The sequence below is a fragment of the Pseudochaenichthys georgianus genome, chromosome 8 (genome assembly GCF_902827115.2).
Source record: "Pseudochaenichthys georgianus chromosome 8, fPseGeo1.2, whole genome shotgun sequence".
In the NCBI taxonomy this organism is placed as follows: domain Eukaryota; kingdom Metazoa; phylum Chordata; class Actinopteri; order Perciformes; family Channichthyidae; genus Pseudochaenichthys; species Pseudochaenichthys georgianus.
Window position 1 is genome coordinate 21,375,069 of NC_047510.2, and position 17,810 is coordinate 21,392,878.

Below are 17,810 nucleotides of genomic sequence, written 5' to 3' on the forward strand. Positions count from 1 at the left end.
TGGAGAGAGTGAATACACATACTTTACAGAGATGCTGTATGCGAAACCAATGTGAGTTTGGAAAATTGCACAGTATAAATCTATTCTAGTATAAATCTATTCAAATAGCCCCAAAATCGTGTACTACCCCGAAAGCATAGCGTGAGTCAGTGTAAATAGTCACGGTTTTGCCTTCTGCAAGCGTGCAGGCTTCAGTTAGTGCGATGAGCTCTGCTGCTTGTGCTGAGAGGTGACATGGAAGTGGTCCAGAACGGAGTACAGCAGAATCTGAAACAACAGAAAAACCCACCCGATTAGTGCCCCCCTGGTCGCGAGAGGCAGACCCATCAACATACAAAATGAGGTCAGCGTTGGTCAGAGGAAAGTCCGGTCTAGGTGTGCACACCATGAGAAGTTCGTCACCCGTCTTCAGGCAATGTTCAAACTAAATGAAGTCTCTCCTTTTGAAACATCATGTGTTGAAATAAACACCTGCAGTTCAAAAATAAAAAGTGAATTGCCTAATATTTTTGTTGTGGAATCAATTAATTTCTTTCTTTAAAGGCAAAAACATGAAAAAGCTAAGAGAAAACCCCTATTGAATACAATATTATTTGGAGCAACTTAATTTATAAATGGTTGTCAACTTAAAAACATGTGTTCATGTTCAACATGTGGTAATTAAGTACATACAACTTAAGATTACATTTAAATCATACGGTAAAACAAGTTGGAACTTTTGGAGTAATCAACTTAAAAACTTGTGTTTATGCTACCAATTATTAAGTAAGTGGTAATTGAAAACACCTCTGATTGTAGAGGAAAAGCCTTCTCCCCTAACCCAAATAACTTTGTTGCTTTAACACAATTTCATTAGAAGTTGTCTTAACTCAATACACATCGATGCAACCTATTGCCTTGATTTTCTTTGTTAAGCCAAGCCAATTTGTTTTTAGAGTGTACGTAGACTGGGCCTCCCATATAACCTGGCTGAGCCGATATAAAAACCAATCAGCAAATAACTTTTCAATACATTATTGATTACTATTTTTGAGGTACTTTAAGGTTGGCAGTGAACATAAGTCAGAGGTAAATGGTGTACCTTTCCTTCACTACATGTATTTAATCCCTTTAGTTACTTAACAGATGTGGATGAATGATCCATCCATCCATCCATCCATCTTCTCCCGCTTATCCGTGGTCGGGTCGCGGGGGTAGAGCAGCAGAGAGCCCCAAACTTTCTTTTCCCTGGCGACATCAACCAGCTCTGACTGGGGGATCCCAAGGCGCTCCCAGGCCAGCGAAGAGATATAATCCCTCCACCTGGTCCTAGGTCTACCCCTTGGTCTCTTCCCAGCTGGACGTACCTGGAACACCTCCCGAGGTGCCCAGGTGGCATCCTAACTAGGTGCCCGAACCACCTTTCGACGCGAAGGAGGAGCGGCTCAACTCCGAGTCCCTCCCTGATGACCGAACGTCTCACCTTATCCCTAAGGGAGACACCAGCCACCCGGCGGAGAAAACCCATCTCGGCCGCTTGTATCCGCGATCTCGTTCTTTTGGTCATGACCCATCCTTCATGACCATAGGTGAGGGTAGGAACGAAAATGGCCCGGTAGACAGAGAGCTTTGCCTTCTGGCTCAGCTCCCTTTTCGTCACAACGGTGCGGTAAAGCGACTGCAGTACCGCTCCCGCTGCTCCGATTCTCCGGCCCATCTCATGCTCCATTGTTCCCTCACTCGAGAACAAGACCCCGAGATACTTGAACTCCTTCACTTGGGGTAAGGACTCATTCCCTACTTGGAGTGGACAGTCCATCGGTTTCCTGCTGAGAACCATGGCCTCAGATTTGGAGGTGCTGATCCTCATCCCAGCCGCTTCACACTCGGTTGCGAACCGATCCAGTGAGTGCTGAAGGTCGCAGACCGATGAAGCCATTAGAACCACATCATCTGCAAAAAGCAGTGGTGCAATCCTTAGTCCACCGAACTGCAGACCCCCTCCCCCACGACTACGCCTCGAAATCCGATCCATGTATATTACAAACAGGATTGGTGACAAAGCGCAGCCCTGGTGGAGGCCAACCCTCACCGGAAATGGGTCCGACTTACTGCCGAGGACCAGAGATTGGATGGCCCTGAGTAGAGACCCCCTCACCCCATACTCCCGCAGCACCTCCCACAGTAACTCCCTGGGAACTCGGTCATACGCCTTCTCCAAGTCTACAAAACACATGTAGACCGGATAAGCGTACTCCCAGGCCCCCTCCAGGATCCTTGCGAAAGTAAAAAGCTGATCCGTCGTTCCACGACCAGGACGGAATCCGCATTGTTCCTCCTCAATCTGAGTTTCGACATCGGCCTGACCCTCCTTTCGAGTACCTTGGAGTAAACTTTCCCGGGGAGGCTGAGTAGTGTGATGCCTCTGTAATTGCCTCTGATCCCCCTTTTTAAAAAGGGGAACCACCACCCCGGTCTGCCACTCCTTCGGTAGATGCATGATGTGAAATATAATTAAGTGTTAAATCAGACTGTAGTTCCACCTGGAGTATACAAAGCCATTCAAACTAGCTGCATCTTTACCAGCTTTGAGAACACTTTCATGATCAATCATTATAAAATATATCATATATATTATTCTAAATGGACCAATCTGCACAACGACTACTTTTACTGTCGCTACTTTCACTATATTCTGATAATACTTTTCTACTTTTACTTGAGGAACATTTTGAATGCAGGACTGTTACTGTAACACTCTGGTACTTCTACTTTTACTCAAGTACAAGATCTGAGTACTTATAATTTCACTACAAGATCTGAGTACTTATTCCTTTACTCAAGTACAATATCTGAGTACTTATTCCTTTACTCAAGTACAATATATGAGTACTTATTCCACTTCTGGTAGTGTATTAGTCTGAATTGTAGCTACAAAATCACGCAGAGCTGCATAAAAATAGACTCACAATGGTAACAAGTGGAAAATAATATTTACTAATGTGTACAATGATTTGTAGGTAATGTTGACTACTCAAGACACCTGACTTATACATCTTCAAAGGAAGACTGTGTTCATTCTACAATTACATGGGATTAAAGCAACGTGTAGTTTTACTTGTATAATACTTCCATGTTGTATAAAAGACAGTTTGTTTTCATCTGTTTTCGAATAAACAAAGTATTGGCTTTCAGAATATTAAACTTGTTTCGGCAAATTCAGATGATAAATACAACTTTGAAGCTTGTAACGGCATAATTACAAGCAGAGAACGGACTAATGTAACATCACAGCAAGCATAACAACAGCCGTGTGTTATGAACACATACGCAAGAATGACATCATCTGTCGCTTAGTGACAGGTTTTGGCAGAGCAGCCAATGATGCAATACGCTTATCTGAAAGCGCTTTCCCCTCTCCTGAAATGACATGACCCAAAAATGTAACTGTTCTTTGTACATATTGGAGTTTTTTACCATTTACCATTTACCATTATATTCAAATGTGAACAAAAATTGACTGTCTTTGTGTACCGGAAACCTGAAAAATGCATTTGAGACATCTATGGCAGTAAACAATGTTGCAGAGGCTGGAACTTGGGAAATAATCAGATAAGGATTCGGGACGAGCGTGCATGCACAGCTGCATTTACAGCTCGTAAATCCTGGACAAATCTCCATTCGTCAGGAGGTTTGTCTCTGATCTTTTTGACAGGAAACACTGGAGTGCGGACCGGGGAATTGTTACACGGAATAATGACCCCTTGTTTAAGCGGAGAGGTAAACACTGGCCGAATGCCATCAACAGCTTCACGTTTCAATGGGTACGGGACGGAACGTGGACATTAAACCTACGTCATATCTATGAGCTGCCCAGAGTGAGTATGGCACATCTGAAAGCGCGGCAGGAAGCTCAGAGATATGAGAATTACCTCATCATCCTCAACCAACAGCAATGTGCGCAGAACGGCTACGTTCGTGCACATTTTCATTTGATACACGTCACGTGACATAGAGTACATGACATATTCTGTGTGTGTAGGTGCCCAATCAGTGACTGACTCCCAATCTTTAACGATTGGACCCAAATCCCTCCATCTATCAGTGGGGCCCCTGGCTAGTGAAATGTGTGGACCGCCCCTGGGATTTGACACGGTTTGTGTTGTGTGGGTGTGAGTGTAACAGAACCAGCAAACTCCAATACATAGTTTTAAACATGAGCTCATCATTCACACATTCTAACAGAAAAACTCTCATCATAGCATTTACACGGATCCTTCAACCACGTTAGCAGTACAATGCAAATGAGAAGCCTTCACACAGCAGGTGGAAAAACATGTTGATCAGTCAAACGCAACAACGCCTGAGAATCAGGATATGTCAGCAGCCCATTGATACACATTCACCAGTTCTTTATCATCAAATGACAGTTTTTTTTAACCATCGTAGGAGATGGCTGTCGGACTTTAAGACCCTCATTTGTGGAAAAATGAGGTCCAAGCCGAACCAGAGAATCAGATCTCTGCCCAGTAAATGTATTGGGCAAACAGATGATAAAATAACTGTTTTTTACTGATGTGGGAAATGGATGACTGTCATCACCGTTATCTTTACTCTGAAGTGGTACAGAAACTTCTCCTTTACAGTTACCCAGCAGCTCCTATTGAGTGAATACATCTACCAATACATTTGCATTCAGGCAAATCTGCCCTTTTTACCACAGAATGTGTAGCCCCAGAATCAACCAAAAATGTAACATCAACACCCATGACAGCCAAAGTCAGTGTGGGACATTTCTTAATGCAAACATTCACTGTCATATTTCAAATATGTACCCTCTTTAACCACAGACATGTCTTCTACATTTTCCAATTACTCAATAGCATGATGTGTGTGTGTGTGTGTGTGTGTGTGTGTGTGTGTGTGTGTGTGTGTGTGTGTGTGTGTGTGTGTGTGTGTGTGTGTGTGTGTGTGTGTGTGTGTGTGTGTGTGTGTGTGTGTGTGTGTGTGTGTGTGTGTGTGTGTGTGTGTGTGTGTGTGTGTGTGTGTGTGTGTGTGTGTGTGTGTGTGTGTGTGTGTGTGTGTGTGTGTGTGTGTGTGTGTCACTTCCCTGGTTAGATGCTGCTGGCTGAATTTCCGTCTCGCTCGATTGGGCCCCTTCCTCCCCATCGTAGGTCAGTCTTTGTGAATGGTGGCCCCGTCCTTGCTGTCCCCCTCTGCCTCCACTGCCAGTGTTCTGTGAGCAGTCCCATAATCCAATGTTCAACACTGCCACACTTGAAACATCTTTCGTCAAATGAAGGTCTTGCTTCTCGTCCTCTGCCTTGGAAAACCTCCTCTGCCTCTCCCTCGGTATTGTGAGCGGCCAGCATTTTGCGTAGCTTGCGCTGTGTCTGTGAGTCCGTTGAGAAAGGCATTACTGAGGTGTGTCTCCCAAACACCTGCTTGGTCTCCTAGGGCATCGGGTTTGTTTATCCCGCTGTTGTCCCCATCTACTTGGGCCTGATGGGGGTGGCGAGCTTGGAGTTGACGCTGACTGCATGGCTGGGGCTTGTAGTGGCGGTGGAGGTGGTTGAGGTGTGCCAACCGGATTGCCAGGGTTGTACGCCGGAGGAGGGAAGGATACCCAGTCGAGGAGAGGTCATTCAGGCCTGCAATGGAAGGACACAGAGATGTCTGGGGTTTACATGGTTTTGGAAATAATGTATTTTCCTTCTTTTCTTTACATTCATCTTCAACCTTAATATTTTATTTAATGCCCAAGGCCAACTGCCTTTTTTTTACTCCCCAGTATTATAAACACTTTCTGTGAGTGTCCAGTTTTCTATAAGTCTTTTACTTTAACTTTATTTTTACCCTTCATTCCATCTTCATACTCTTGTAATTTATCTCCCAGGTTTTTGATTTTTAATTTACTCAAAGAACCTCCCTTAGGAAATCCGAACATTTCCGTCCATATATTTAATTTAGACAGACTGTCCTCACCATATTTTGCTCGCATGACATCCACAATCGGACCCTCAGGAGGGTGTACAAACCCCCTACCCTGCTTTGCTCCCATAACAAAGTCTTTAAGTGTTACCAAAACGCTATTTTTTTCATCCGTCGATGATACGGATATCCCAAATATCCTACTTTCGAGCAGTCCCTCTCATAAATGTCATGGAGTTTAATTACGTTTAACTTTAAACAATTTAGACACTATACATCACCGAGTATTGAAAGCCTTTTGAGTTCGTTGGATCTCGTGAAGTCAATCGGTTCCACCCCCGGCGCTGGTCCTCTCGTCCCGTACGGTTTCTGTCGAGGTAGAGGAGGATCCGAGGATCCTGGAGCTAGCAACCACCAGCGTCTGTAGGTGTCCCCAATCGAACTTGCAGATATCTTGCCGACAACGCCACTTGTTATGGAAATCTAGGACCCAACACTGTGGAGAGTACAAGTCAAAGTGATCAAAACAAATAAATGGTGAATCAGACAGAGCTGTCTTTCTAGTTATTTATTTGAAGCTTCAAATACATAAGATACAATAAAAATAGACACAGGTCTCAGAGCATAGAATAGTCTGCGTGAGTGTGCGCCATACAATGTGTTAGCAAAGCTTATATACAGAAGTAATGGGAAAGTTAGAAATCTGTCTTCACACGGTCACATTGTTATTAGACATCTGTCCTTGAGCGGTAGATAGCATAACGGTTCTCAGAGTAGGGAAGTTCTTGTGTGACTGTGTGTGAGTCTCAACCCAGTAGCCAAAGCTGCTCTGTGGCCTTGAAGCGCTTGGGAATAAACCCAAAGTAGAGTAGAAGAAAAGAAAACAGCACATCTCAGGAAATGAGAAGCATTTGGTTTAAGCATATAAGGATATAATAAAAATGTCCACTACAACCACAACAATGGAATTATGATCAGTGGAAATGGCCATGACATGTGACCTTTAACTGCAAGGGATTGCAGAATATCATTATAATTCATACCCAAATGAAAATAAAATAAAATCAAATCAAAATGATCCATGCTTCGTGATAATAGCCGTAGCCTACGGTACAGAGTTTAGCTAGTGTTTTCTATGGTTGTCACTCAGTCATCAGTTTCTATAGACTATCTGATTTAGTTATTGCATAATAATTATTGTGTTCCCACGAATTACTAATGCGTGGGAACCATAGACTGTATATATAAATGGACGTAGGGTCCGTGACGTCACCGATAGGATTCTGCAGAGTTGCAGAGAAACCCTTAGTAGGCGGAGTCGGCAACTAACGGCTCGACAGTGCGCCTGTTCCAGCCTTCTCCAAATAAGGGCAAAGAGGCGGAGCCGAGGCGGGACCTGCTGCCACCGAGCTGGAATGTTCCAGAGCTAGCTGAAGCTACCAAGCTAAGCTAACATGCTCACCATCTGCACACTGCCGTGGCATTTTACGCTTCTAAGGTAAGCGGACATGAAACTATTCAGCAAAACTATAAATAATAATCTAAGTTATTGAGTTTTTAGCATAATACTTCAGAATCTTAAAATCCCTTAACGTTTGTATGCAATTGTGCTAAATTCAACACTGGAATCAAGCAAATATTAATATGTTTGCATGACATTAGTTATTTATATTTAGATATCACTTAACTATACATTTAAGTCAAGCTAAGGTACATGTGATGGTAGCTAGTGCTCTTACCTGTGAGGCCTCCTCCAAACAGCATAATAACCAGACTGTATCATTAAAACTAAGTACCAGTTCTAGATCCTTGACTTTAGACAAACAATTCAAAAGACAAAATGTATTTAAAGACCAATCTTTATTTGAATGTGCCTCTTAACCTGAGATATTAGTTATACAGTAATAGTATTGACAATCTAAAAAAACTGAGCAACTCAACAGTCAACTTTATATTTCTTATTGTCTAAAGCATTTATTATTTTCATTTTTCCCCTCTCATATTCAGTGTGGACGGATTGAGACAGCATGGTGTCCAGAGAGCTGCTGAGACTTCAGGGAGAAACCTCTGTGTGATGGACGTCCTGTCTATTGGTTTGGAGAGGACTGAGGGTCTTTCCTCTGCGAGGAGGACCAGGCCTGATGGGGGAGCCCATGCTGGTCATAGCTGATACCACCTGCACAGGCCTAGTCTGTCACTGTATTTGACTACATGTGTTTACTTATACATTTAATAGGTTTACACCTTCTGTCCATATGTGCTTTTTATTTAAAACATGTTTGATTAACTTTTGGTTCACATTTCAATAAATTGTATTTGCACTCCTTTCGTCAATTATTCTTACTGAAAATGTTAGATTACACATTCACATCCGACTGAAGATTGGCCCCATTTATTTGTGACATTGCGAACTCTTCGGTACTAGGCACAGGTGATGTGAAGCTCATAAAGTGAGGCAAATAGAAATAATCAGCTGATGGAGTGTAGATGTGGATATAGGTGCATTCGATCAGCTGACTGTTTTTACAATAAAAGTAGTAGTTTCTTAGTGAATGTCCTGTACTGGTCTTAAAATCTCATAACATCAGCTTTTAATGTTCCTCATGGATGTTCTTCTTGACCCTCAGAGAAGGAGAAAATGTCGTTTCTTTCAGGCATATCCTTTCCTAACAAAAATCACAGGAAACATAAAACATATTATTGCAGTACAAGTGTGTTATTTATGAAAGAGGTGTGTTGCGTGTTTAGGGGCTGTGGATATAATTATTTTGTAATTGTAATGTTTTTATTTTTATTTCAACAGTGAGCTACAACGACAATCAGATTATGAATGAACAGTATGAAGTTCATCAACATTGAAATATATGTTATTATCAAAATAATATTTAACTGTTATCAAAACGTAGTGCAACTGTAGAAGCTTGTTGCTTGTTGTCTCACTGAAACAATCACTTTTACCACGTTTTTTCAGACAATATTGAGAGATAAATAGTAGCAGTTATCACTATGTGTTAAATATCTTTGCCTTCAATACATTAAATTAGAAATCTGACAAAGTCATATTGCTAAATATCTAAATGTGACTTTTTGCATGGAAAAAACCCTCAACTTAACTGATGTGTAGGTTATCTAGTATTTAGTATTGTTTAATGGAATGTATATCAGTGTATTCAAGTCAATACTACAAGTCAATACTTCATTGTTTAATGGAATTTATAAAACGGACAAGTCAAATCAAGCAATCTGATTGGTTCTTAGCCGTGATATACTGAGCGTATACCACGGGTAGAATTGTAAGTTACTTTTCACAACAAATCTGTATCCCTCCGCGTCTGAGAAAAACAGTATACCGTTGGGCTGAAAAGCAATACTGGAACAAGAAAGCAGCAGAGAAGTAACGGGGCAGAAACCCTCCTTTTTACGCAGCGGTCCAGACATAGACATCAAACGGCAAAACATATTCAATGTGCAGTTCCTTTGGCATTAGGGCAGTGATTTCTAGATACTTTCCAAGGTTTGACATAATGAGTTGTGCTACTTTTAAAGCAAGCAACGATGTTTTCAAATCTATGATTTGTGCAGAAGGCAACGGAGGGACTATTTTATTTTGAACATCATTATTTACTAATAAAAACTATTTAAATTAGAGTGTGTATTTTTCTTTCATATTGCCACACTTGGTAACCGTTTTATAAAAGCAATAGCTCACTTCAGGCCGTGAGCTATTGCTTAAGTATATCAGTGTATTCAAGTCAATACTTCATTCATTTAAACCAATATCTTTCTTGATTCTTTGTACAGTATGAAAAAAAGAGTCTTTGTACCTGTGCTGAAGTTCACTGCTGCGAGGAGTCCAGTTCTGTCTCTCACTCTCTGGTCCAGCCTGTCTGCATCACCTGGACACCTTAAACAAACAGATATATATGTAAAGTACCATGTGTACAAACAAAATAACTGATTCTCTTCTGTTGAACATGTTGGATTGTGTATTATCCGAGTCATGGTCCTTTTTATTTTACTGTAACTTTGGAAGTTGTGTTACCAATGCTTACTGTTTATTTGATACCCATTTGGTAATGCAATTAATAAAAACAACAAGGTTTGGGTTCGTTCTTCAGATGACTGTGACGTTAACGTGTAAGCTCAATAATGAACTCCAGCTCAACCAACCATATTGTAATATCTAAGTAATTATCTTGAAATATGACATTAATAATTGTAATACATTACATTACATTGCATTTAGCTGACGCTTTTATCCAAAGCGACTTACAATAAGTACATTCGACCAGGAAGACACAACCTTGAAGAAAACAGAATCATATAAGTACATCAGGTTTCATAGAGCCAAGTATTTCAAGTGCTACTCAACTGGCTATAGATAAGCCAGTCCTTTATTAGTATATAAGTGCTCTGTTAGCAGTTCTTTGTTAGTAATTCTATCGCTCGAGGTGGAGTCGAAAGAGATCAGTTTTCAGTCTGCGCCGGAAGGTGTGTAAGCTTTCTGCCGTCCTGATGTCAATGGGGAGCTCATTCCACCATTTTGGAGCCAGGATAGCAAACCCACGTGTTTTTGCTGATGGGAACTTGGGTCCCCCTCGCAGCGAGGGTGCAGCGAGTCGTTTGGCTGATGCAGAGCGTAGAGCACGCGCTGGGGTGTACAGTTTAACCATGTCCTGAATATAGGAAGGGCCAGATCCATTTGCAGCATGGTACGCAAGTACCAGTGTCTTGAAGTGAATTCTAGCAGTTACCGGAAGCCAATGAAGGGAGCGGAGGAGCGGCGTGGTGTGGGAACATTTAGGAAGGTTGAAGATCAGACGAGCCGCTGCATTCTGGATGAGCTGCAGAGGTCGGATGGCACATGCAGGTAGACCAGCCAGGAGGGAGTTGCAGTAGTCTAGGCGTGAGGTGACGAAAGCCTGGACCAGAAGCTGGGTCGCTTTCTGGGTCAGCTGGGGACGTATCTTCCTGATGTTGTAGAGCGTGTATCTGCAGCAACAGGTTGTAGCAGCGATGTTTGCAGTGAAGGACAGGTTGTTATCTAGGATCACACCCAGATTCCTTGCAGTCTGAGTCGGGGAAACAACAGAGGTGCCGATGTTGATAGTCAGCTCAAGAGTGGGACAATCTTTTCCCGGAAGGAAAAGCAGTTCAGTTTTGTCAAGGTTGAGCTTGAGATGATGAGCGGACATCCACTGAGAGATGTCAGCTAAACAAGCAGAGATGCGTGCGACGACCTGGGTCTCTGAGCGGGGAAAGGACAGAATTAATTGGGTGTCGTCAGCGTAGCAGTGGTATGAAAAACCATGCGGGCTAATGACAGATCTGAGCGAGTTTGTGTACAGGGAGAAGAGGAGGGGACCAAGAACAGAGCCCTGAGGGACCCCTGTAGTTAATTGACAAGGGTCAGTCTCGGATCCTCTCCAAATTACCCTGTAGGTACGGTCTTTGAGGTATGAGGCGAGGAGGGAAAGTGCAGAGCCTGAAACTCCAAGTTCTTGGAGAGTGCGAAGGAGGATCTGATGGTTCACCGTGTCGAATGCAGCAGACAGGTCCAACAGGATGATGACAGAGGAGAGGGATGCTGCTTTGGCAGTGTGCAGTTCATCAGTGACAGCAATGAGAGCAGTTTCTGTGGAGTGGCTTGCCTTGAAACCAGACTGGTGCGGATCCAGAAGGTTGTTCTGATGGAGATAACAGGAGAGTTGTTTAAAGATAGCCCGTTCAAGTGTTTTAGACAGGAACGGGAGGAGAGAGACAGGCCTGTAGTTTATAACATCAGACGGGTTGAGAGTGGGTTTCTTTAGGAGAGGGTTTACTCTTGCCTCCTTGAGACTGTTTGGAAAGTGACCAGAAGTTAGAGAAGTGTTGATGAAATGGGTGAGAAAAGGTAGAATATCAGGAGCGATAGTCTGAAGGAGATTTGAAGGGATAGGGTCCAGAGGACAGGTGGTAGGGCGGGCAGAGGTAATGAGGGTAAGAACCTCACTTGGCAAGAGAGGGGAAAAGGAGGTTAGTGTGCGGGTGGAAGGAGGGTCTGGTGACCCATCGGTGAGTAAAGGTGAGTCAGAAAAAGAAGAGCGAATATCATCAACCTTTTTTTCAAAGTGGTTAACAAAGTCGCTTGACAGAAGTGAGGAGGGGGGAGGGGCTTTGGGAGGGTCCAAGAGGGTGGAGAAGATGGAAAATAGTTTTTTAGGATTGGAATAGGAAGATTGGATCTTATCTTGAAAGAAAGTGCTTTTTGCCTGAGAGATCGAAGCAGAGAAAGAGGAGAGGAGAGCCTGATAGGTTAGGAGGTCGTCTTGGTGTTTGGATTTCCACCATTTCCGCTCTGCTGCCCTAAGGACGGTTCTATTAGCACGCAGTGCGTCATTTAGCCAGGGAGCAGGAGGGGACTGACGAGCCTGCCGAGATGTGAGAGGACAGAGAGAGTCCAGAGAGGATGAGAGAGTAGAGAGGAGAGTTTCCGCAGCAGAGTTTGGAGGCAGGAGTTGGAACGAGTCAGAGGAAGGGAGGTCTGAGAGCACCGATGAGGCAAAGGTAGAGGGGGAGAGGGAATGGAGGTTACGGCGGACAGGTGCAGGATGAGAAGAGATTAGTTTGTTATGTTTGGAAAGGGGTAGAGAGAATGAAATGAAGAAGTGATCAGAATGTGTGGAGCGGGTTTACAGAGAGGTTAGAAGTAGCGCAGTTCCTTGAGAATATGAGATGAAGGACATTGCCAGCTTTATGAGTTGGTGGGGACAGAGACACTGAGAAAGCAAAGGCGGTTAACAGATATGTTAGTTCGTCTATCTTCCCCGTCTGGAGGTTGAAGTCTCCGAGAAGTACAGCGGGAGGGCCAGTTTCAGGGATGTGTGAGAGGAGATTATCCAATTCCTCCAAGAAGTCCCCCAAGGCGCCTGGTGGTAATATACACACATCTTATTGTGAGGTTGATTTCACATACACTACTTCAACATTAGCTTGTCTACATACTTGAGCATAGCTAATTTAAACCTTAGCGAGCATAGCCGATTAACCTTAGCGATGCATACAGTTCCTACCATAATAAAATATCTCTCTAAGTTACAAGGATGACATTATTTTATCAACCTCAAACAGAAGCCGTTTGTTCTACAGCATTATCCCACTTAACGCTTAACACTTGTCTATTTCGTTCTAACCTTTATATATACAGTCTATTATTTTAACTTGGAGGCTACGATTAGCATCGTTAGCACCGACTCACCACTCGCTAACCCAAGCCTTAACATTCATTACGTAGGTGATTACAATCATTAACACATAAATAAAGTACTCAAATTTCACTTACTGCAAAACCGCATTCATGCACCGTCTGTTTTAACCGCAGAGCGAGTCACAACAGTCCGATATATAAGCATGAAGAACAAACAACCACGGCCGGCTTCAAGTTGTGTTCCCTGGATGAACTGACCAGGCAGAGTCCCTGTAGCTAGCTTCACGGAGCAGCTAGCAGAGAGACAAGAAGCTAGCAGCAGCAGTCACTTCACAGAGCCGCCACTCAATGTGACCACGCCCTAATTTATGCAAACACTTTAAGACCTAATATAAATAAAAGGGTCGTGTTAGAAAACAATTCACTCACAGATCCATAATCATGAAGGTGGAATCTAACTATATCGATAATAAAATGTATGGAGCCAGGGGTAGAAACATGTTTTTTTTATGCTGTAAAATTGGGCATTTTAACATGGGGTCTATGGAAATTGCTCCTTTCTGCAGCCATCGCCTATCGGCCAATATATGAACTGCAGTGTGTGGCACTTCCGTATTGGCGTCCCGGCTATTCCCCAGAGTTTGCCGCTTGGTGGGAACGTAATAACTAATTTGTGGCCATGCATTATTAATTCGTGGCCACGCATTATCAATACATTATTAATATTTTTCTCACCAATGTCACCAGGGGGGCTCCGTACAATTGCATACAAACGTTAGGGGATTTTAAGATTCTGAAGTATTATGCTAAAAACTCAATAACTTAGATTATTATTTATAGTTTTGCTGAATAGTTTCATGTCCGCTTACCTTAGAAACGTAAAATGCCACGGCAGTGTGCAGATGGGGAGCATGTTAGCTTAGCTTGGTAGCTTCAGCTAGCTCTGGAACTTTCAGCTCGGTGGCAGGAGGTCCCGCCTCGGCTCCGACTCTTTGCCCTTATTTGGAGCAGGCTGGAACAGGCGGGAGTTGAACTCTGACGTCACTGTCGAGCCGTTAGTGGCCGACTCCGCCTACTAAGGGCTTCTCGGCAACTCTGCAGAATCCTATGGGTGACGTCACGGACCCTACGTCCATTTATATATACAGTCTATGGTCTCTACTGACAGGGGCAGTTCTGACGGAGAGCACCAGAACGCCGCTCCAGCACTTCAGAAACTGCAGTACCCATAAGGAGCCGTACACATGCCGCAGTTTCTGCGTGGCTGTGTCTTTAGTTGAAAGCCCAGTGACGATCTGTTCATCTGTCACACTGATCAGACAGTCAATAACTTTGTTGTTATTAGCAGAGATGGGGTCGTTAATAAAAAAATGTAATATATTACATATTACATATTACTTTAAAAAAAGTAATATATTACACTACTTCGTTACTTGCTACATAAAGTAACTTGTTACTTTACTCGTTACTTTACTCGCCGAGCACGTACGAACTGCGCATGCGTGAGTGGCAATAACTCTCCTTACCAGCAGGCGGCGGTAGTGTGTATTTGTCATTCAAAACAGGCAACAACCGGAAGACAGAGAAGAAGAACAGACTACGTGATATAAACAAACAACAAATAGCGTGTGTGTTAGCTTGACCTTAGCATGTATTCTTTGCAGGTGTTTGTTGAGGTTTGACGTGGTGTTTACAGCAGTGGATAAGAGCTTCTGGCCTGGACACAGTTTGCACCTCACCATCACATTCCTGTCTATTCTTCGGACGAACTCAAAATTATGGGCATACCTCCACCCCTCGAAAGTTATCGCTGACTCAGCCATGTTTACGCAGCACTGCATGTGGAGATGTGGACGCACAAGTCGCGCAGATTACGTACATATAAACCTGCGGCGGAAACCCCTCTTGTCTGTCAGTGTGATTATCAGTGGCGTTTTCTCCTGGAGGCCATGGGCTTCCCCTGTTTTTTCGGATTGTAGTTATAATTTTAATAAATAAATACACTTTGTTTAGTTTCGTAAATTCTTTGTTGTGTGTTGCTGCCGGCCCGTCTCTCCCCATTCTCATTGAGTATTTTACAAAGAGTGAAACAGCGCCCCTCTAGGTGTTATGGTAAAACAGTAGATTGCACTCTCTGTTGCGAGAGGAGGCCAGCCGAAATTGGCTTCCCTTGGTGAAAAAAAATGGAGAGATTGACCAATTAGACAAAGCTCACGTCATGCCCCTGCCAACCTGTGATTAGTCAGGGCCATGGCAAGGGAAGCCAGAGGTGGCTGGCTTCCCTCTCAATCCAATCAAATCGCATCAATTTAGTGTGGCAGTCACGCGTCCTAGAACCCGGAAGTATGCTGCACTCGGTTTCCCTCAACAAAAAAGAAATGGGATTTCTCCATAGGATTTTGGAAAATAGCTCGAAATAAGGTCGGTGGAAAACGAACCTGTTAGATAAATGCACGTTTTGTTCAGTCGGATAATATCCACATGTCTACCCTACTTTTATAATTTTCGAATCATAAATCTAATCGATAGAAGATAGATAGTGTCACTGCATCACTCTCATCGCCGTTAGCAAGTAGCAAGCAACTGAAGCAAGTGCAATTATGTAGGGTGGAGATTTGGAGTATTTAATCAAAAATAATTGTACTAAACTTCCGCTACAGTAGCAACAACAAATACAATCTGATGACAGGCCGATGCCCAAACTGGAGCTGCGTACAGCGAGGAAAAGAGGAGCAAATCGGACGTAAAACGTGAAAGGTCTCCTGATTTAGTTTGTGAATGAATGCTTATTAGAGTTTCGGCTGGAGAGTGCGTGCGGACCTGTTAGTAAGTCCTGCATCTGTATGATACAAATGTGTGTAAAATGATACCGGGTGCTGTAATCACTCATCTGGTTACGTTATTACCTATGGTTATTACATTGACCACCACACCCCCGACCCAAAAGAAAGTACGTATTATTGGCTTCCCCTAGTTTTTTCCCCACGCCACGCTACTGGTGATTATGATTATGATTTTAGTAAGTAACAAAGTAACGTGTGTCGGGGCAATGTTAGTAACTGTAGTGTGATTACTGAATTATAAAAGTAGCGCGTTACACTAGTCCGTTACCAACAAAAGTAATATTATTACAGTAACGCGTTACACCCAACTCTGGTTATTAGCATCTGGTTAGCTAGCTATGCTAACAAATATAAGAAGCTTTTTCTACAACCAGTGAGGTAAAGGCACATCTTTATATGATCATTATAGTTGACAAGAGAACAAGAGAATAAAGTAAACAGGTTTAAAATACTATATGACAGTAAACAAAAGTTGTTATTAATAAAGAAGAATATAGTTTAAAGGGGAGTGATTTGTCAAATATTCATAAAGAAAAAGAAAGCTGCTTCCAGTTCTGTTTCATATGGGTGTTGAGAGATGTATCTATAGATCTCCTAATGTTGCTCTCAAAGTGCACCAGATTGATGCTTTTAACTTCAACATTTAAAAAAAAATCTTCTAGAGGAGGTTAGGTCCCCCACCCACTTAAATCATGTTCACATGGATGGAAACTAAATACATTTGCACACATCTTGTGTCCATATATTTCTGTTTTGGTGGTCACGCCACACCGTGCATGCATACGCATGTGGTCACACCACGCCACACCGTGCATGCATACGCGAGTCATGGTGAGATATCTGGGTTAAGAGGTTGCTTTTTCTTTGCACAGAATGAAATTAATGGGCTGTGATTTTAGTTTTTTTAAGCAGAGGTCAATAATTTGTATGGCCCTCTGAGGATATTGTAAACATTGACATGGCCCTTGAGAGGAAAAAGGTTCCCCACCCCTGCACTACACAATACCCTTGAAAGGAAGTGCCCGGCAAGACGGAAAAATAGGGTCTCATTGCGGGAACTGGTGGGTGCTGTGGCAGTGACCCACATCCTTTGACTCCCACCTCCCCTGCCCTGTTGCCTGCACACATCCCACATTATCTGACCAAAATGTAACTTCTCCACTATCTGAATGTACGCCTTCTCCCCGTAACCGTTTTGTTTTGATGTGACCCAGCTTCGACCCAGGGGTAATTCCCATCATTTTCCATGCATCAGTACAGCTATTCACATTTTATTGGTGGCAATGTGAGAGAACAAATCAGCGTGGACACATTCACCTCAGAGTTAGGAGAAAAACATCTGCTTGAAAATAAAAGAAACATAATTGACTGTGGGTTCAAATGCCCTGCACTGTCTACAGTTTGGTGTCACAATGAGTTAGTCACCATGACTTGGCTTGTCGCATCCACAAAGCATCATTACAATGTCTTCAGTGGGTTTAGCTGGAAATGTCTCAGCGCTTCATGAAATCACAGAAACTTTCACTTACTTAATTAACTCACTTAATTATTGTAGTCATTTCCTCGAAGTGAATGACTAGAATGTCTGGGGCATCGCTACGACTGGTGAGCAAGCTGGTGTTGTGCAAGTGTTTAAACCTCCATCCATTTCCTCATATCTGCCTTAGGTTCAAAAGATTGTAGTGAAACTGACCCAGTTAGAAGAACATTCTTGTTGATTGCAGTTAAAGCAGCATACATGTATTTCTTTGACAGATGATCACCTCATCCCATCTCAAAATGTTTTTGCAGGACATGTGCATATTCACATATTCCTGTGGATTTGTGAGAAAAATTACCATTCCCCTGACAAATCTTAGTCTAATAATTAC